General features: G+C 38.8%; 1 protein-coding gene across 1 annotated transcript in view; it reads left to right on the forward strand.

The window, feature by feature from the left end:
- Positions 1–21,559: 21,559 nt before the first annotated feature.
- The window catches only part of kcnb2b (potassium voltage-gated channel subfamily B member 2b), an 80,108-nt gene continuing 78,673 nt past the window's right edge, over positions 21,560–22,994 (forward strand). The window contains exon 1 of the mRNA XM_042398614.1: positions 21,560–21,895. The gene's annotated coding sequence lies outside the window, so the exon portion shown is untranslated. The remainder of the gene's footprint in view (positions 21,896–22,994) is intronic.

Genomic DNA, 22,994 nt, shown 5'->3' on the forward strand with positions numbered 1-22,994 from the left:
GGGAATCTTTATCAAGCAGGATTATCAGATAAAGTATATCATTAACTAAGGATTATAGGAGCATTTCTACCAGCTTTATCATCAAGGGAATAAGTATCATCTGAGAATTGTAAACTGGTCTTTTACCACAGAAAATGTATATTTTTGCTGCCAAGGCTGAATTTCTAATTTTGTTAAAAATGTAAATTAATAATATGAAAGCTACTCACTGCAAAAAGAAGAACAGGAGAAAAGGGTCATTTTGAACACTTTATACCATTATAGGGGCAGCTCTGGGGAATGGCAGTGCTGGTCTGTTGGTTGGTCGGTCCACCACTTTGTTCCATACTGAAATCTCTCTAAAGTTCTAAAACTAATGGATGGATTTCAATGAAAATTTGAACAGAGAGTTATGGTCTCCAGAGGATGAAGCCTACAGACTTTGGTCCTCCACCACGATGAGGTTGAAAGATTTGATTTTGAGTGAAATCTCTTGAGAACCACTGGTTGAATTGCTATACATTAATATTGCTATATCAACAGTGCCACCATGATGAATTCTAATCACTTTGGTGATCACCTGACTTTTCATTTGGTACCACTAGCAGGTCCAATTTTTCATTCATTTATTTTCAATGGACTGGCAAATTTTGTATAGACATTAGTGATTCCTAGATGATGAACCCTAATAATTTAAGTGATCCCCTGACTTTTCTGCTAGCAGCACCATGTAGTTGATATTTTTGGTTTTTATTGAAATGTCTCTTGGACAGATTGCCATGAAACTTGGTGCAGACATTCATGTGCCCCTTGGAGTGAATTCTAATAACTTTGGTGATCCCCTGACTTACATCCATCTTTGCATTATGACCAAATGCCTGCAAAACTAATTCCCATCAGCCTCAGCTATACTTTGTACTTAGTGCTGATTAGCAAATATTTGCATGTTAACACACTGAGCTAAGATGATAAACATTTTAAACACCAAACCTGCTAAAAATCAGCATGTTAGCATTGTCATTGTGAGCACATTAGCATGCTGACGTTAGCACTGAGCTCAAAACACAGCTGTGCTTAAGTACAGAGACCCTGGTCATACTTTAGAAAGTTTGCAAAACTTAAAAAAAAATGTATTGCATGCACTTTCATGCCTTAAACCTGCATTTTTCCTAATGGCCAGCAAGGGGCAACTGCACTGGTTGCAAAAAGAAGTTCGATAGTATGGAAGTCTATGAGAAAATTACCCTACTTCTCACTTGATTTATTACCCCAATAAATACTTTCCTAACGAGTTTACGGTCTCAATCACTAGTTTCAAGTCTTCTTCAATACATCATGATGTTCAAATTGTGGTCCCATTTAAAGTAAAATAGACGATAAAGTAGGGTATGCTTTAGGGTGTGGCTACCTTGTGGTAAGTCATTACAATGACAATGTTGATTACGTAATGTAACCCCTGATTCACAGTATAGACGTAGCTGCTACTATTTTATGGTGTGTTTTCAGTTCATGAAAGTTAATTCTAACATTTTGGTCACCTAAAAAAGTCTTGTTCAGCAAAATTAGCATTAGCTTTAGCATTATCACAGTTAACCACAAACTGTAAATGCACCATGCTAACCAAGTTAGCAGCTAGCTCTAGGGTCAGCTCCTTCCTCTCGTGTAAATATGGTCACTTCTGGCTCCAAAAATCAAAGATGGAAATGCTCAAAGTGCTAAACTCAAGGCTTCAAAACGGCAGTCCTCAAACCAGTTGGTGACGTCACAGTGACTGCGTCCATATTTTTTACAGTCTATGGTTTAACCCTAATCCTAACCCTCCCACCCTCCTACTGCAGGATTATCATATAGGCCTAGCCTAATTCTGATATTATAATTGTGATTATAATTTTGATTAAATAGAACTGCTATTAGTCTAAATACATATTTTGTGTAGGCCTATTCTTTTACTGGATGTGGACATTAAGCATTTTAATGATGCTTTTTCAAAACACACCATAGTTTTGACAATATAACTTTACCTAGTTACTTTATGTAACTGTAGCAGCTGAGCACTGTGCAGATTACCTGCTCCACTCCCAGGCAGTAAAAACTATATCTGTAGTCATGTCTCCCATAAAATATTTAGAGGTGGCTTTGTTTTGGAGTGTATTTTCAGCAGCACAGATGCTACTGAATGATCACAGAAATATTATAGGAATATTATCACACTTATCACACTTCTGCGACTACATGTTGCTACTTGTCACTTTGATCATGAAGGTAACACTACTCTATAGAGTGTATAGGCCACAATGTAGTATAGAATTGAGCACTTATAGTATATAGTTTAGAGAATATTATAGATCAAAGACAAAACTGACAGAAAGGCAGGACTGAGAAAAAAATGTAAAAAGCAATCACAAATCTGTCTGCTACTTCAGCGCCACGGACAGTGCCATGGATTTATCAATACACAGCACAGTTAGGCTACTGATATTTCAGAACCATGGTCGGGGGCATAGATTCTAACTTGCGCAAACCTCAGTCAGATAAAGGATCAATGAGTCAGGCAGACTAGACTAACATATTCAACTAAACAACCCCTCTGCCCCTGCACTCTCTCTGCTACCAGTGGATGGAGAGGGGAGATGGCAGGTTAACAAGGGGGATGCATTTTGGTCATTTGCTAACAATGGGGATGGCATCCCCCCTCACCCTCCCTCAAATCACCTACTGCTGACAAAATACCTAACTTAACCTCTGAATTAAAACACTAAAAATTAATTGCAACTACGGATACAGGTTTGATTTATAGATGCAATATATTAATTAATGAACCAATTACTTTGTATACAGGCAAACATTTTTCTAATTTCATTAAAAATCTTAAAGCTCTAGTTTGCTGTCAAACAACAAACTACAATTCATCATTATAAATGTCACAAGCTATACAGTACTCAGATCCAGAGTCCAGATCTACCATACATCTAATTGCTCAAAACTAATATTTGCCAGGTTATTGTTCTCATGGGTTATCTTTGAGATGTGTTATTGACCAAGCAATATTCGTGGATAAACCACACATGCAGCAGAAGCAGAGCCAGTGTCACAAACCAAGTATTATCTGTCCAATTGAGTTTGATGAATTGCCCGTACCAGTTTGTATTACATAAATAAACATGACTACTACCCGCATAACAAAATGGTTGTGTTTGCCTTGGAACTTTGTGGCAGGGACTGATTCAATGCACAAATGCGGAGATGGAAGAGAGATATACAATGAGATATATATGTAATGGATATATAATGACAATATGATTTGAATATTTGGTTGGTCACAGGGAAGGCATGTGTATTTAGCAGTTCAGTGACACTTATGTTCAGATGCTCCATTGCACCTGTCGAATGACGCCACAACTGCTGATGAGTCGGTTGCTGTGCTCTGGTGCTGGAAGGGCTACTTGGGACTAAATTATACATTCATGCTATTATGCAAAGGGCATGCTGCACACTGCATAAAAACCACTGCATAAATCGCTGCAAAAATCTTTCTCTGCATTCTCCCCCACATGTTCACCCATGCATTTGATACCACTATTACTAATACACATAAAAATTTTATTTCCAATTTGACACATTTGCCCTTATTTGCATATTGAGTGTTTTGTTGGCAACAGAACATCCTCAGGCACCACGGAGGAATATTTGTGAATCATTTCACCAGTGTGAGCTATTTAAAGTGCTTACTTGCAGTAGAAAAGTCTCTTATTGGTTTATAAAGTATAAAAAGGACAGGTTAATATGTTGCTGTACACAAAAGTGGCTGAGAGCAGCGATATGCAGAGTGCATTAACTGCAGAGCTGTCAATCAGAAGTTCACAACAGCCTAAGTGCTGTTAGTATGTGTGTGTGTGTGTGTGTGTGTGTGTGTGTGTGCGTGCATGTGTGGTCCGTACTGGTAACATGTGGTACTGCGTTGGTGTTCCATCACTTATAAATGAGGTTGCCTCTTAAGAGTGGTGGTGTCCTTGGGGAGGCACAGCAGACCTGGGTGGCTGACTGCTTTTTGATACTTTATTTGTCCACTGCTGCAAAGGTACTCAGCATGTTTGACTTTTCAAATGCAACATCGTCGAATTAAAATCAAACAAAAAGCCACTTCCCCATCCATTAAACCAACTAGCACCAACAAAACTTTTCATGATGGTCATGCTCGTTCTGGTGATTTTTCCATCAGACAGTGACAAGCCTTTCAGACACTGTAAATCACTCGGAAACAAGAATGCAAATTTCATGTTTGCCCAGGGAATCTCTTTAGTCATACTGGGGATTAAATTCTTTCTAAGCATATAATTGGGAGCTCCAAGGCATGCTTTTCAGGCTTTAGTAAGATACAGATTTATGCCAGAGAAACATATTTTAATGCTTGTTTCTTTTGAAAGGAGAAAAATGTATGATGTTGGTATTTTTCTATGTATTTCATCAGGACAATTAAAACATTCTGAAATCTTGTAAAGTTGGTGTGAATAACAAAATGTACAAATGTAAAATTATTCTTCAGACTATTCTGATATTCACACTACACTGACAGTATTGTTTGATGAGAAAACATTTAATGATAAGTACTTTTGCAGGAGTATTCTATGTAATTTTTGTGAAAGAGTGCACATAGCAAAGTTGGTATCGCATCTGGAAGAATCAGAAATTGCTCAGTGGTATTTTTCCATGTTCTGTTTTTGCTTTGTGTTTAGGTTAAGTAAACACCATAACAAAGTAAAAAGGTATGGGTCTCTTGGGGTCTCATCTCATAGTTTTATTCTGAACAGATTCTGCATTCAATGCAAAACAACACTTTATGCTGTTATTATTTTTTGCTAACAGCAAAGTTATGAAAAGTTTATAAGACCACTTTGCAGACCAACTAAAATGTGTATGAGGGTGCAGAGGTGACAAAGTTAAAAAAAAAAAAAATAGAGAGAAAAGTGGAAATAAAAATAAAAGTTTGATTCAAAATATAATACACAAAATATAATATATAATTGGATTTCTTAATTAATTTACTTGATTTGATTTGATTTATTGATTGGGACAGTGTGCAGTTTTTAAACATTAAAGATGCATTGCACTGGAGTTAGCTCAGAGCTAATTTGCATCTGCAGTCCCCCACAATCAAAACATACAACAGCACAACAACAAACAATACAAAGCAAAAAACACACAGAACACACCATACAAAATACAAAATACAAAGCTACACACAATAGCACATCACATACACCCACAATGTCAATTAGAAATTAATAATGCAAACTTGTCAAATTAAAAGCAAGACAACCTGCACTAATGAGAAGACCACAGATGGAGTTAAGACTCAGTGGTCACAGAGCTGATTGGTCTTTAGTAGATTTTTCAATTTGGCCTTGAATGTATTGATTGAACTACAGTTCTTCATATCATCAGATAGGGCATTCCACTGAGTTGTGGCTTTCACAGAGAAAGCTGACTGCCCAAATGCAGTGCGACGAGATGGTATGGTACTATCTTGTATAGAGGATATTCTGGAGGATCTAATAGAACTTACTGAGCAAGTGTACATAAAGTCACATAGTGGAGGAGGGGCCAAACCATTTAAAATTTTATAAACTAGGCACAAATTTGAGAATAATCTAAAATTCTCAAAGCTCAGTAAATTGTATTTCTCCAGTACCCTACAGTGATGGAAATGCATTGGCTTTTTGTCCAGAGTTTTTAGCGTTTGTTTGTATAAGGACTCTAGAGGCTTTATGGCTGTTTCTCCAGCCTGCCCCCAACATGTGATGCAATAAGACATATGGGAAAAAATCATAGCATGCATAAATATCTTGGCTGCACCCAAAGAGAGAAAGTTTCTAATATGTCTAAAATTTGCTAGGTTGTAGTTTATGGTTTTAACCATTTTATTTAACATATTTCTGAAAGTTCAAATTGGGATCCAGTGTCACACCGAGATATTTAAAATTAGTAACTATGTCAATTTTTTCACCTTTGATGAAAATATCTGTGTCAGGAGGTTGTACCATAGTTTTAGAGAAAAACATATCTTTTTTTTGTTTACATTTAGACTCAGTCATGATTGATCAAGCCAATGTGTGATCCTTTCCAATGCAATTGTTAGCTTAACAGCAGCTAACTCAGCTGTTTTTGCATGTGTGTACACAATGGTGTCATCTGCATACATTTGTAGTTCTACATCATGACACTGTTGAAGGAGATCATTAATATATAAGCTAAATAATAGGGGACCTAACAATGACCCTTGCGGAACACCCATTGTGCACTTCATGTTACTGGACGGTGTGTCACCAACTTTAACACATTGTATCCTATTAGATAAATATGAAGACATCCATGCCAGTGCTCCAGATGAGTTAAAGTTAAATTTAAATTTAAATTAAAGTTAAGTTAAATTTAGAGAGTTTAAAATATTATGATTGACTGTGTCAAATGCTTTACGCAGATCTAAAAATACAGCACCAACTACTCCTCCTTTGTCAAGTCTTGATTTAATTTGCTCTATTAAGTGCAAGGTAGCAGTTTTGGTGGAATGATTTGCTCTAAAGCCAAATTGCATACAATGTAGACCAAAATTGCTTGTGTTAAGAAATGTTGTCAGTTGTTTAATGACAACTTTCTCGGCAACCTTTGAGAGTACTGGCAGTATACTTATTGGTCTGTAGTTACTGGCTTCAAGGCGGTCTCCAGATTTAAAAATAGGCGTGACAATGGCACATTACCAATCATCAGGAAAGGAGCTGTGTTTAAAAGACAAGTTAATTAAATGAGTAATAGGGGGAGTTAAAATATCTTTGTGTGATTTGACAAATATGGTGTCAAATTGGAAAGCATCTCTCCTATATATATGCTATATATATAGATTTCCTAATAATGCTGTTTTTATTTACTTCTCTTTTTTCTTGTATAAATTTATTTCCGTTATTTTTGATCAATTTGTCCTTTTTTTGCAAAATATAATTGACTTTATTACCTTTTTATTAGTGTGCATTTATTAATTAATCTATCCATTTTATATTTATTTTCTCATTTGGCCCCCACAGATAACATTTATGGTTAAAGGAAAAATAAAATCCTTTAAAGATTCAACAATGTTTAGTGAGTTTGACAACAAGTAAATGCTTTTGACAGGGCACTATGCTGCTATTTGGGAGAAAGTTTCCTAGTTTGCTTTTAAACTTTGATTCTTGCTTTCTATGTGTGATATCCGTGAGTTTACTCACATGAGTTGATATGAGTCAGTTGTCCCCCAGCCCCCTCTCTCTATTCTTTGTTTTCCATCTCTCAAAGCCCCAGCTGGTCTGAGCTAAGCTGAGGTGAGCTCAACTGCATTGTCTTGAGACTGCGCGCATTATGACTGCTGGAACCCCCTAAGGTCTAAATCCTTGATCCTGGTGCCTGTGATTATCTGTGTGGATTCGCACAGGTCAAATTGGAAAAACAATCATGAGCTACACAGGCTGCTGTTGCTTGTCAGGTCAGAGACAGTATCATTTCTATCCCATCTAGCTACACCATCTGCTCAGTTTGTAAGGCTGCACCCTCACACACTTGGTAGTGAAGCATTGTATTTGTCAGTATTCCAGATCTTTCTCAATTTTTTTTTTTAAATTGTGTGAATGTATTGTGCTGGATTTTTCTAGAAATAAAATTCAAGGTAGAGCATGAATCCAGATATTTTAATAGCCTGTTTCTTTGTAATCTTTTAAAGCAAAGTCAGAGATTTGTTTCAGTTGATGACACCAGAACAGTCCTTTTCATCAAATCACACAGATCAGCAATATCTCCAGACCAGGACTGAGGAAGAAGATGTGAAGGATGTGTGTTGCCGCTGCTTCCAGAGTGTAATCAATGCACTTCATGTGCTTCTCTGTGCTCCATCCCCTGATGTACCTGGTGGAACACTTCCCCTGAGCCAACCTTTAATCCTCTTTAACAGTATTCTTCCATCTGTCAATGTGGTGCCCTGTGCCGATCATTAACACTACATTTACACTTCAGCCACCGACCTGGTGGATTTTCTTATCCATAGTGGCTTACAATGTCAGTGAGAGAAAAGTAAGCTCCAGCTCTGAGATAACCAGCATCACCAGTAAACTGTATTTAGGAGTTAAATTGTTAAAAAAAAACAAAAAAAAACATGCTGCCCTGGATTAATCTAATCTTAAATTCATTACTAAATTTGTGTGTTAAGTATTTCATAGGTTCTTCATAAGCAAAAACTACCAGCTGGAACTGTGTAAGCAGGAAGTCATTGCCATCATAAGCTGTAGCATAACTGCCAAGAGTAGCCGTTTTAGCAGGGCTAGCAATTTATTCAATTTAACTGCCAATCCTGAATATATGTATACATATTACCTTGCCTTATTTAACAAGGCTATGCATACATGAAGAAATATGTATGGTTCAGTATTAGGATAGTATGCATAGTTCAGAGTGGAAAATGTCTGACTATGCTAATGTAAGAGACGCTCTGTAGTGATTTAGTTTGAGGTTATTAGCATAATGTTTCGTAATTTGAGGCATATTGTGTTATTTTTTTGTGAAATGTTTTTTAAAAGCTTTGCAGTTTACATCATTATTAAACAGCGTTTTGCAGAGGGAGATATGTTACTCCTCTATTTATTTGTGATGAATAAAATATTTAGTATAGCTGCAAATTTAAAAGGAAAAAACCTTTGTTATTTTTCCCAGAGTTCATGGGATGTTTATGTACAGTATGGGGGGTTGTTCCTGCCATAGTGTTATCACCTGTTGTATCAAACTGACCTAACTGACACCTGGCATTTAGCAGGTGTAAATAACAACTAATATTGAAGAAAAAACAAGTTTGTGTAGTGCAACCTGCAGGCTCTACAAATGCTGGATGCGGATCAGTAAGCTGATCATGACTCGTGGTTAGTTCCACGTGCTTAGCCCAGACAAAGCTTGTTAACCCTGACACCAAGGGAGACATGCCTGGGTAAACTCAGCCACAACTAGAGCTGACCACCAGGGCAATGTGTCTGGGGAAGAAAGCGGTTTACTTATAATTGTGTTACATAATCACTCATCATTTGTTTTTGCACACAGTGGGGACTTACAGGTTTAGAAAATCAATGTATTGATTCATTTCCATTTATTTTTGAAGCTATGTATAATGACAGAGAGCAAATGAAAGTCAGAAGACACGGAGGAAGAGATTAGGTTGGAAGGCTCAGGAAAGAGGAGATAGAGATGAGAGTCAAGCTCTCACCACAACAGGATGACCTGTTTTCTTGCCCTTATTTAGTGATTGAGGATGTATGAGCTAGTGGACTGACAGGCATTGTGGGTAATGAACTGTCTCCACTCCACTGCAACCATTATTTTGAAGGTCAATGGACGGGTCAAGACAGCCAGCTCTTTCGGGCTGATACCTCCCAAACTGTGGTAATGAGTGGTTGGCTTCACCGTCTCACTTCACTGAACTGCTTTCAGCAGTGAATGATTTTGTATAGTCGCACATGGCACTTCATACTACAAGATAACAAGACAGTTTTAACTGACTGTAATAAACAATAAAATACACATGCACATTTATTCTAATATTTATGGGCTCAGATCTACTTTGCATCTTTCTTTCAGCAAATAATGTAGATATGGGAAGGGGTGAGGTTGTAGTTTTAGTATCACTCACACAACTATGTACACTGATGCAAGAGTCAGACTGGCTGTGAAAATGAGCTGCAACATTCAGCTAATGAGCATGACACCACCTTGTGGAGACAAGACAGATTTCCGACTGTAACAGTGTGTGTGTGCTTAGAGATTGTGCTCAAACTGCTGGAAGACTTTCAGTAATTTAGACATCATTCATGAACATCATATTTTGCTTAGACAGGCAGGCTGTTAAATTTTTAATTGGAGAGGACATGCTTATCTGGCAAATGGATGAATATGCTAATGGAGTGCAGTACCATCTTGAAAACTGTGGCACATCGTGTTAATCTTTTTTACCTTGTGGCCATAGTCTATCCTACTTTATTTTTCCCAGCATTGCTGTATCAAGGACGTTAGTTTTGAAATGTGTTCCACTTCACTGTTTAGGAGGCAACACCAAATCAAACGGCGACACCTCCTTTTTCTCCCTCCAAAATCCAATCAGACCTGATGAATTTGAAATTGATGGCAAATCTTTATGAGCACCGGCACTTACTCGGGTGATGAGGGACGCTGAGAAATGAGAAATGAGTGGATGAAAAGGTGGAGGGAGAGATAGCGAGGTGGAGACAGCTCAACAGAGAGAGAGAGAGGGGGAGGGAGAGGAGAGGAGTGTGGATACACTGGTAGATTTATGACTTCTTGTTTAGAGCATACTGCTGAAACACACTCATAAATGTTTTTGATGGTCCGCAAATAAATAACTCCCAGCATGTCTGCTCAGCACACAATAAATAATCCTAAAAAGTTTAATCATTCACCATCCTTTCGATTTATTTTTGGGGATATTTATGTGAGCTCATATATATACAGTACATACAGTCAAGGCAGAGGCTTTACACTATCTTTCCATCTTACCCCATGTGTCATCTTCAAATATGTGATATTTTAGTGAAGTTGTATATTAAAGTAAAAATGTACCAGCAAGATTGTGAGAAACAAGCACCGGCAAAGCTTTTTGTTACTACATCTGAAACTCTATTGGTTGTCTCCTCTGTGCAGTAATTTCAGTGTATTTGCTAAGAGCCGTGTTCACCCTTGAACCTCCTCCTCTCCCACAGCAAACAACTTCCCACATGCACAGGTCAAGAGACTCACTGTAAAGGTGCCCTTTGTATAACTCAGTACTCATTATAACATATCAGGCTCAGAAAAAGCCTTAAAAAGGAGACTGTATATGTGTGTTTATGCACAAATGCATCTCTTATAGTTGCGTGTTGCATGCATGCATGAAATTGTACGGTATGTTCTGCAGGTGCATGTGTGTGCTCTCATAAGATGCATTTCTGTGTAGGAAGACATCTGCAGTGATGCATGTGTTGGTGGCGTGCCTGCAATTGACCAGTGTGTGGGACTGCATTTGTGTTTGTGTGTGTGTGTGTGTGTGTGTGTGTGTGAGCTCATATGTGTTGGCGGAGGTTTCCCTGGAGGAGCCAAGCAACAGAGCTGACCTTGCAGTAAAAAAAAAGACAATAATTTATTCATTGGCATTGCACAAATTTCTCTCTATCTTATATTAGGTGTTCAGCTGTTATCTCAGCTGTTTTAAAGCGTCTCTTCCTGCTCTCTGTGGATTATTGATTTCTCCAAACACTCTGTCTTTAGTTTAGGACACAAAGATTGAAATCATAATTTATGATCTGATCAGTGTGTTTTCAGTAGCTTCTCCCTCATAGTTTGGAATCAGTTTATTCCTCTTACAACTTTAAGGGCCCACACTTACCAATCTGGCTGCATTGTGTATTTTTAAACCCTGAAGCTTAACCTCACTGTAAAAATGTCTCTTATCGGACAGGGTCCAGCTGGCAATGTCAAACAGATGGCTTTATACCCTCTAGGGTTTCCATTCAGAATAAATTAGTTCAATAAAATACCAAGAGGGCATTTAGAAAGCAGACAATTAAACACCTTGCATAAAACGCAGTCCAGCTGTATTTCAAATGACCGAAAGCTACTGATGAATGCAGTCATTAAAAAAGACATCACTCAATACCATTTCAACAATGGACAGTAAAACACACAGCCAACCTTGAAGTGCAATCGGCCGCAGTCAAGATAAGGTTCAGAAACCATTCTTTTAATGTATCTATATAGTTGGGATGAAGCTGTTATATAAAGACTGCATTACTTAACAGGAAAGTGGTTATGTTTGCTTTTGATTTAAATTAACCATCACGTGACATGCTGAAACCTCTCAATTTGTGTATAACGCATGACTGAAAGATTTTTTACCGGTATTCTTGCCAACATAATCACTGTGCTGTATAATATCAGTACATTAATGGAAACCATGTATTGTTACACCGTGAAAGATGATGGTTTTTAAATTGTTCTGTTCAAATTGAGGAGCTACCATTTTTTTTCTATATCTTAAAAGATTCTGTAAAGTAGGAATGATAAACATCACAAATTGCTACTTTAATTACTTCTATAACCAGTGAAACAAAAAACAATTCTCTGGATGAATTATCAAAGAGATTGCCTGCTCCTCTCAAGTGACTGTCGGCTTGTACAAGTTAAATAGCTGAGTGTGGTGGCTCTGGGAGTTTTAATTTCAGGACCCACGTTCAATCGAAACTGCCATCCAGTGATACATGTTGGTGGCACACCTATCTCACACTGCACTGCACTGCACTGCCTGTAACCAGTGATAACAATGAAAGGCCCCCCGACTCTGGAACGCCTTATCAGAGAAATTTAGGCTCACCACCTGAGTTTCAACCTTCACATCTCTTCTTAAAACACACTTGTACAGACAGGCTTTCTCCTGTTCTCAATCTGGTCTGCTGTTAGCTTATTTCATATTTATTGTGCTTGGATTTTGAGTATTTTTGTTTGTTTGCTTTGCTTTGCTTTGCTTTGTTTTTATTTTATCCTTTATTTTAATGAAGCTTTCAGTGTTCCAATGCTCTATGAAGCACTTTGTAACTATTTTTTTGAAAAGTGCTATACAAATAAAGTTATTATTATTATTAAACATTTATTGAATCCTACTCAACGTAATTAAACTCTTTTCACTTAATTACCTCTGCCTCTGTCACGGTAATCAAATGGATAGAGTTCAGCTGTGCGCTAACCTTTCCCTCAGATGTGAGTTACACTCGAGGGATAGCATTACCACCGCTGCCAAGGGCCTGTCTGTCGTTTCTGTTGATGACTTCATTGCTTTTTTGTCTATCTGCCAGGCCCGGAAGCATTTTCAGCCAGAGGAGCTCCTTAACGTAGGTCTCTATGATTGCCCTCCAGAAACCAGAAAAGGTATTCTTAGAACAATGACCCAACTGCCTCGTGAAAGTAAGCTTGTGCCTGATCCCTTCACAGGAAGGTTAATGTGGGTGCAATGATCCACGGACTGCCATCTGTCCTCAGGGGTTCTCTTTTATGGTGACAGCAATAACTCATTTTGATACTTCTCATCATGACTCTGTTTTTGGACAAGGGCTTGAACCTGCGCGCTGCGTAGAGGGCGTGTTGGGCTGCACGGGGTTGCCTGGCACACCTCATGATGGATGAGGGGAAGGGAGTCTCACTCCTGACAGGATCCGTTGGGATTTTTCAGTGCAGGACTCTTGTCAGATTTTTCAGTGCAGTAAAACTCTATCAGGGCACTGTTCCCTAAAATCACCTTAAGGTTAAGATACCACCTTACAACAGCAATAAGATCATCTTCACCTTAAGATTGTTTTGAGAAACATGGTCGAGTCCCTCACCCATGACCAACTTGATATATGTTTGGGCATCATCACCTCACAGGAACAATACGGATCAACTGAGCTTTTCCACGTCCAGAGAAATCTATCCACCAGGGTTTTACCTGGCTTAAACTGGATTTACAGATGTGCGTTTACGGGATTACTTAGCCTCAATTGCTGCACCATATCTGACATGCATCTCCTTAAAAATGTAACTACACTGCAGGGCTATGGCGTCTATGGATATACCATGCTTGTGTTTTCTCCTTTTCTGATGCCAGTGCAACTTGAAGCACCTGCTACAGTACTTAGCAATCATTGATCTCAATGAACAAAAGAATGTAAATACTCAGAGTGCATGAAATTATTTCATACTGAGTAATGAAGTACCTTCCCGCCCTCGCTCCTACCAAGAAGTTAACAAAGGAATGTAAACACAGTTACTGTGAGGAATATTATTAAAGCAGGGCACAACCTGATTATGTACAATGTATCCGTCTAGTGTTGTTGTGGTTAACTATGAATCAAAACCAATGCAAGCTTATGGTGGTACCAAACAGTTAGAGGAGCCATGACACATGTGACTGAGTTTAAAGTTTAAGGTTTGCCTAAACAGCATTTGGCCTTTCTGCTTAACTAGGAAGTCAAATTAAAAAAAAAAACCCTTAGGGTGGGATGTCTTAGACTTACAGAGGTAAGGAAGTCCCTATTGACTCCTACTGATGGTTAAGTGCAATGAAGTATCGGGCCATAAATAACTGTGTGTAAACCTCGTGCAAGCAGACCAAGACATAATCCATCCTAAAACGCACATGTCAGCCTTATAGAACATTTAGTGGCATTGTATACTATATCCAAAAGGCGTGTATAAGCATTGGATGGTTTTCCCAGACATAAGCCTGGTCATCAGATCTATTTTTAAATTAGAATTCAGACACATCACGAGCATCAAAGATGATGACACTGGATCAGTATTTTTTAACTTTATTAGTGAATCAATTGCCATGAATGACACGTATATGACCCTAAAGCATTGATCCCTCAACTATTGTGGTGCAGTACATTAAATGGCAAGAAGACTGTGGTCATATTGGACTGACGTTGACATTGGAAAAAATGCCTTCAGACCACATCACTGCTAAATAAGTTTAAAAAATTGGGATACAGCCTTTTATTCCTCTGAAATGAAATGCAAAATTGTTCTGAAAGCATCTTGCATGTTTGTATGTGGTATTTGTGTGTGTGGGGAGCCAGGGAAATAAAGAGGGGAAGAGAGAAAGAAACACAAAGAGGACAAGTCCAATTTATCTTTTTCACAGAAGTGGCAGAGGGATTTTCTGGACTGTGCTATTTAAAATTAGAAAGTAGTTGTACAAAAGGTACAAAGTGTACAAAAATTTGAAAAAGAGGAAACTGGTGATGGCAGAATCAGTTGGTGCAGTTAAGGTAATGGCTATTAAATATCCATCTGGAACATTGCCCAAAGTGATGGTGTTCTTTTTTTAGGTATAATTTTACTCCTCTATACACAAATTGGAACGCCATGGCAAACATGAGCTGCTTGGCCCCATAACCCTCTGTTCTGTGTAATGTAAAGCTTCTCTTTAAATGATGGAACGGCTTTGCTGTCTGATCATTTGATTAAACACATTTACAAATATGCAACAAATGAGCATAAAAACAACAGAATGAAAGTTTTAAAACAAATTTTTGACAAAGGGATCCTTATCATTTCAGTTGATATTGAGCTTGAGAGGTGCAAATTCTCAAACAAATTTGCAATTAGTATAAATCAGTTCACATACATTAAGCCAGGAGCCTTTGGGGCCCCTGGTTTATGCCCGGTTGGCAATCCAGGCACGTCCCCAGTCCCACATGTTCCATCTCCCTATACCATGATGCTGGTCTAGGTCAATCACTGCAGCACATGTTCGGGGGCTCACCTACTGTCAAGGACAGAAATCAAGATCAGCACCAGTGACCTCTTTAAATAGACTGGTTTGAATTAGATGGTGCTCCCAGGGAGCGTGTACCAGAGTCCATCGGGGGCCTTGACATCAACAGCAGTTAGCATTATCTTTAAAGTCCAATATGTGTAACCTTGAAGGACACAGGCGAGATGGAATGATATCATATCGCCATCGGACATTGATAGTGATTGGATATATCAATTGTGTACATTGGATGGCTGCACGTCTGGTGATTTGATGAATTGGTTAATGCAAATATCCAAGGTTATCACTCATGTGTACATACACACACACACACACAGGCCAGTTGGCTGGGGGGTGAGGGACTGGATGTCAGCGCAATGCCATCTCCCATATTTAAAGCCCAGAAATGTCTCACTAATGCTCAATTTCCTCAACGTGACCGCGGACCCGAGCCAGCAGGTGAACAACAGCCTGAACAAGGAAACAAGATAAGGCAACATCACCTGTTTGACCTCGACACACCGACAATGTATGTCCACACACACCTAGACCTGTTTGTAAACATTTGCCACTGATTGGTCATTCACAGCAGGATGCAGAACACAGACATGAATACAGAAATCGAGTAAATCAGGATCAAGCATGAGAGAAATTAATGAAAAAGGGACGCAAATAGAAATAACATAAAGATATAGATATAGATATAGATATATACTGTATATTAAATTATTATTGATGTCAGGGCATTTGTTGCTTTATGTGCTACAGAGATAGTGTCTTTTAACTTTAAAAGAAGCCATTAAACTAAACCAGAAAATGGACACACAACATATTGAATGTTGTTTTCTGCCAGCCAAGCCATTTAAGAAAGTGTATTCCGCCAAAAGGCCACCAAATTGGACTTGCAACACATTAGCAGTAAGTACAGTATCAATATTGCTGGGGGCCATTACACCTCAGTCAGATATGAGGCTGGCATCTGAACAAACTGCTTCTCTATTTTCCAATCATTGCCTTGTACATTGTTTCTATTAACATTGTGTTATAATATATATTTGTGTTTGGGATTTTCTTAAATATATTTAAAGTATTCTGCCAAATTAAAGATGAGATCAGTTGTAAAAAAAAAAAAAAAAAGAAAGAAAAAAAAGAAAGAAAGAAAAAAGATACAAACACAGTCAGCATTTCTCTCCTCTCTCTTCTGTGTTCATTTGTGAGAGGATGAAAAAATTTCCCCATCACAATATTCCCCCTCAGGAGTCGGCAAGTTTTGGTTTCCTGTCCAAATGATTAATCTTTCACATTATTTTGCACAGGGACTCATAACACCATAACACAACCTGTGGACCCAATAGCACGACTGACAACAGTATCAATGCAACTCTCTGACTTATGGCAGCACAAACACGGCAACCGGCAACCTTTGCGTTACATCAGCTTAAGCGATTTACAGAAATTATCTGCATTGATTAGCACCCAGCATCAATGCATAAGGATGTACGAGCATCTCTTGTTAAAGATGCAAAACAGTGGGAAAGCTTATAATGATGATAAAAAAAAGTTTCACCAGATCCTGTAATATAAAAACTCACACCATATGTGCTGCAATATACTGTAGTAAACTGTGGCAGAGTTTTATGTATTGAAGGAACAAACCAGGTGCAGACTGAATATGCTAAAGGGCTCACCCCAAGTCCAGCTAGAATGTCAGCTACACTCTCCTCCCTGGTCTCCACCTTGTCTTTCAGTACAACGTACAACACAGTGATCAGTGAAACATGCCACATCTGCCATAATTACACAAATGCTTATTCTCATAGGACGACTCTTGACAGTATAGTAGCAGGTCAAATTGCCAGCCTGGGTGTTTTTGCAGCAATTAGACGAAGTGCATTATATTCACATTATCATGCTGCCACAAGCACTTTGGGTTAAGGTGCAGCACTGAGCATGCTGTCTACCCTGCAAGGCAGCATTATTCACACTGATGAATGCTAATGAGTGTGGTGCAAACTCCTGAAATTTTGGAGGTTACACTGTCACTGTGCTGCAAAGGATGTGGCACTCTGGATTTGGTAAACAATGATGCTGACGTGTAGGAATCGAAGCAGAGTATACTGTAGCACCTCTGTGTGTTTCTTTCTGTATGCCTGTGGCAGTGTGCATGCTTTGCCTTGCCGGATGATGTGATTGAATGAGCAGTTGACCATCTGCGATCACAATAAAAATATCAAAACAAAACAACACCCATTCAATTAGGGCCTGGATGTAATATGCAAACATAACCAGCAGGATGGAGTAGTAATCAATCATGTTTGTTTGTCCTCTGCTGCACCAGACAGAATGCTGTGGCCAAAGCGCCATGGACATGTACATATCTAAAAAAAACAGGGTGTATTTTATTAAAAGATTGTTTTTATGGCAGTATTTGATTGATGGCAGTAGTGACAATAAACACTGGGAGATGCAAAGAGAGATGACATATCACAAAGTTCCTTGGTTGGATTCGAACCAAGTTGCATGATTTTATTGCATGGATACACGGTATAGACATAGACTGCTAAGCCCCCGGGGACACCCCACATACTATAGTTGCAGTAACCAAATACCAAAGTATGTTCATGTTCAATGTGTTGTGTATATTTTTGACACGTTAAGTGTTGTCGGTAGTATCAGAGGTGAACAGGTGTGTTTGGCGGGATGAATGAAGAGATGACAGAGATTAATGACTGTGGTTTATGGCAGACCATTATATAGAAGGCCACTGCTGCCCACTGTGGGTGGGTGGTTGTGTGGACCTTGACATGGCCAGCAGCTAAAAATAGCCAAAGAGAATAAACAGGCTGCTGCTATGGTGTGTTTCCTCCCTCTTATTGACAACACACACAAGGGCGCTCAGACGCAGGCACACACACACACACACACACTTTTGTACATACAGCACTGTAGTATGGCGTACTTACAATGTGTTCAAGCTCACGGTTGGTGGTCTCACAGTGAGCCAGTCAGGGACCTTCCCCAACTTTGATTTTCATAGAATAATAAAGGACACCTTTAAAAATTGCATTATGCCAAGTCCTCAAAATATCATGCGCTGGAAGCTGGCAGGAGAGAAATAGAGTGGGAGAGAAAGAATGCCTGCATTTTTTAACCTTGCCCACCCATGAGATTTTTTTTTTCTTTTTTCCTTACAAGTATTCACATCTATTGAAGCTTTCTATTAATAGAAAAGTGTCCCACATTGATTGAATTATTGTAATTTGACTGAATGTGACTTTTGCTCTCTGCCTCCTGCAGAAGCTCACAATAAATTAGAGCCATCCACATTTATGTTTCTGTGTGTGTGCGTGTGTGCATACGTGTGTGTGTGTGTCTTACATCGAACACAGGCCCATTTTACATTCAAGGCAACATGACTTGTAAGCTTAATTCTGCTCAGCCTTTGCTAAAGAAAAGTCATGCGTAGGGCTTTTTCCATGCATAATATCTAATAATTTACAACCCCAATAATTTATCTATAAGCAAATACATTTAGGTATCCTGATGCTTAATGGGAACATGTTATTACTCTCTTAATAGCAAACCTTCTAGTGTGTCTCTCTAATGAGTACATTATGAACAGATGATGATGTGTCTCTCTTATGTGCTGACAGCATCAGAAGCAGGAGCTGTGGGGTGAAAGTGTGTCCACAGTGTTCTTTGGATGATGGAGTGGACACATTTTATGACAAATTGCAGGGAAAATACAGCAGGCTGTGATGGCTCAGGGATGAGGCAGCAGGTGTATTCAGTCAACTCTTTTTGGTCTGGGATTGATGAGAGTGTACTCACAAAGAGAGAAACTAGAGGTGGCTGTTATAAAGGTGAGCTCCTAACCTTTGAGTTCAGGACTTTCTTCTTCATAACTTTCTTTCCTCTGCCGTCTTGCACAGAATGAATAAAACTTCCGCGTAGCATTTCGTCTCCACTCACATATCACTATTGTCAAGGTCCATAGTATATTCTGATGAAAACAGACACCAATGGTTAATTGACCAAACAGTTGATACAATCGCTGTCATAAAGAGCAACAATGGTAGCGTTCAAGTCTATCTGGCTCCATGGTCCAAAGTGTTTCTTCAGCATGATGCTACAATTTGGGTTGCTATGGCAACAGCCCACACAAGCACACATGCCCACATAGTACACAGGAATTTAAAAGAAAAAAAAAACCTGCACAACCTAATTTTTCCAAACACCATCCAGGAAAAAAGAAAAAACACAACGTTTTGTAGTCTTTGTAACCTGCAGTGCATCAACAGATTTCTATATGGAAAGTTAGTAATTACAGATATCAAGCTGCTAACAAATTATTCCGCCCATGTGGTGGGATGGGGGCTGGCTTCCACTCCCCGGAGTATATGCATGCAGATAGTGTTAGTATAGAGCTGGAAGCCTCTATTTCACAAGGTATTACATTATTCCACACAACACATTCAGTTCTGCTGGTTATTTTCTATCAACATCACTGCTACCTCACACATCATGAATCATAGCTGATTGGCTGCCAGTTTGGTAATAATTAATGTAAGGGGACACAGACAACCACCCTTAATAATTTCTCTGTTCCATAAGTAATTAACAACAGTGTCATCTGCAGTTTTGCTGTCATCAGGAGAATAATTTACTTCATTCAATCAGGGGTCAAGGAAATGCTTCACTACTCTGGACATGAATACTGTCAAATTTCATGATGTCAAGAAATAAAAGCTTCTATCTGCAAACCATGTCTGTATCTAAGTGGAAAACATTGTTGGGGAAAAAAAACTATGTTAACTGAATTGTTAAATATTAAATGTATATATTCTCCCCTATAACCATCTTGCCATATTCACATCAAATTTGCATGGCAAAGTGATGAAGGCAGCCCATGTGCTAGACAGCCAGAGTGCTGAAGTCACATTCAAATAATTAATCCATATGTGATTGCCATAAAAGTACTGTGGGACTATGCAGAATCTGTGTATCTGCATAGCTACAGATTCATATGTGACATCTGCACAGTGCCAAAGCCTTTGACCTTCAAACAACAGCGCACGTACAGTTAAGATACACTATACGTGCACACAAAGGCCCCGTTTAGTCAATGCAGCATTATTGATCACTTGTCACTGGAAGGAAGGAACATGGCAAGGAAATCAATTACACATATGCAGGGTATAATCAAATTTCTGAAAACCGCTTGGCTAAGGGGAAATGTTCAACGGACACATAAGCTCTACAGGGAAATATCATTGCTGTATTGAACACTATTCATATGAACTGAGGCATAGAGGGAGTGAGAGAGAGAGGAGAGAGGGAGAGAGCAGTCCAGCAGTGTAGGTAATGATCTGAGGGATAATAAGGGATACATAATTTAATATCTCTATTTATTCATTTAAGACCAGGGAGTGGAGATCATTATATATTGATAGCTAATAGATAAGATGGGTTTTGATTACTTGGAGGCTTAAGGTGTGTTTGGTTTATCACTGACTTACTGCTTACTGCTCTCTCAAGTGGTCAAGAGAAAGGGTCAGGCCATCTCCTTGTCTTCTGCGGATCAGTTTACCGACTGTGGGTCAAACGGAGCATCTCAAATGGTCGGTTAGTTGTTACCTTTGAGGTTTTAGCTGTTTCACTTGTAATGGGTGACAGCCCTGCTTGTATGGGTGAGAGTGAGTAGAGGGGTGGGGGTGGGGGTAGTAATCTGCTGTGCTTACAGTCTTAAAATTAGTAAAATTAAATACTATGTTCAATCTTTTTTGTGCATTTACAGACAGATGCATTATAAAGCTTGGTCATTTCACTTAAAGTCAGCAAAGTGTGCACCTCAAAATCAACCTTTATGGGGACTGATATGATTTCTAAGATATGAAATAACAGTTATGACCTGTGTGTTTGTGTTTTTGTTTGTGTTTTTACTGTTATAATATCTTATAATAACTGAAACGATAAGGGAAAAAAATCTCAAAACAACACTCTTTACGTCCATACTTAATGTTCCTGCAGCCTGAGTTGAGAAATCTCGGTGTACGGAACAGAACGAGCTGCTTTCATTTTGTTGTGTGTGTGTGTGTGTGTGTGTGTGTGTGTGTGTGTGTGTGTGTGTGTGTGTGAGTGGAAATGCGCCCCTCCGCTCCTCCTCGTGTAGTATACAGCGGGACACTCCGCAGTTCGCTTATCCCGTTCCTTCCCGTTGCCTTTTACGCGCACGACGTCTGCAGATACAGTGATCCAGTTAGAGCCCGTCATCTCTGCACGCACCAAGCTTTTGGATGAAGGCAGGACTCTTTCTCAGTGTTCCCGATGGCGAAGCAGCGTCGGTTCAGTCCTGGTGATCATTTTTAGAGGAAAAAATTCACGGCTTTTTTCTTTTTCTTTTTCTTCTCGACTCATTTTTAACAAAATGTGGGACGCGCGTTCTCTGCGCGGCGTCCGCGGAGTGCTCTCGGTCGTGGCCGCTTGACTAAAGGGGGGATCCCGGCTCCCTTTTCATCCTCTACTCCCTTAGGAAAAAGAGGAGTTTGCATGCAAAAGGTGGTTTATCTCGGCAAGGTGAGGCTGACTATTATTCCCTGCTATTAAAAAAAAAAACTGGATACCACTTTGAACACAGTCGAAAACAGAATTTGTGAGTTGTCAGTATAGATTGTTTAGACAAATTTACATTGAAGGTGTCGGGTTATGAAGGTATCAAAACCTCCTCCGATCACAAAATACGTAACGTAACAGGTTTGCAGCAATGTTTTAGAATTTATAGGACTGCAGAACAAGTCGTTACCTACGGATTATTAATGTGATGCTGCTTTACATCCCTCCCTACACACAGCTATTCATATTCTTGCATTTGGATAAGAAAATGCTGCTTTGTGGCTCAATTTTTTTTAAGAATAATCAGACAGAGCCAAATGTAAATAAAAACTGTTGCATTCAGGAACAATATAGTTTATCCCTATTCATAATTAGAAATGGTTGCTTGCTTCAATTAATGATTAAAGACAAGAATGAACAACTTTTTAGAATATTTTTGAGGACTTATTAAGTGTAAAGGCAATTTCAATCAGTGTGTTAAATAAACATTTATGTACAGAGAATGCAGTGAGTTGCAAAAAATGTGACTGTAATCATCAGATGTGGCAGGGGAAAATATATTTAAAAATTAAGTTAAATAAGACAAGTAATTGCTGACATGCAGGGCTCTTCCATTCAAGCAGTAACAACATGAATGAATTTCAAGGCTCCTCTCAGTTCATTTGTTTTCTCAACCTACCACTGAGTCCCATTTTGACGATGGGCTGCATAGAAAGTAGTGCCTCAGCAGGAGTTCATTGCCTCACTACAGCCATAACCACGCTGGAGTGGAGTGCAAAGCAAAGCAGCCATGTTGACTGTTAAAACAAAATCATTGATTCAGCCCAACACCTTCTTAGAAATGTGATGAAAGGGATCGATAACACTGTAGCAGCTGCTACTATTTTTGACAGACAATATGAAGTAACAGGTGACTGTGTGCTTGCCCTGAAAAGAGATGATTTATTTTTCAATCTTTTAAACATGTAGTTGTGTAAAAATGTAATATGTATCTGCTTGGTACTGTTATTGATTTAACTAATGTGTCATCAGTCATTCTAACAAACTGTTTCTTCTCTTTCCT

This window comes from Thunnus maccoyii, chromosome 21 (assembly GCF_910596095.1).
Source record: "Thunnus maccoyii chromosome 21, fThuMac1.1, whole genome shotgun sequence".
In the NCBI taxonomy this organism is placed as follows: Eukaryota; Metazoa; Chordata; class Actinopteri; order Scombriformes; family Scombridae; genus Thunnus; species Thunnus maccoyii.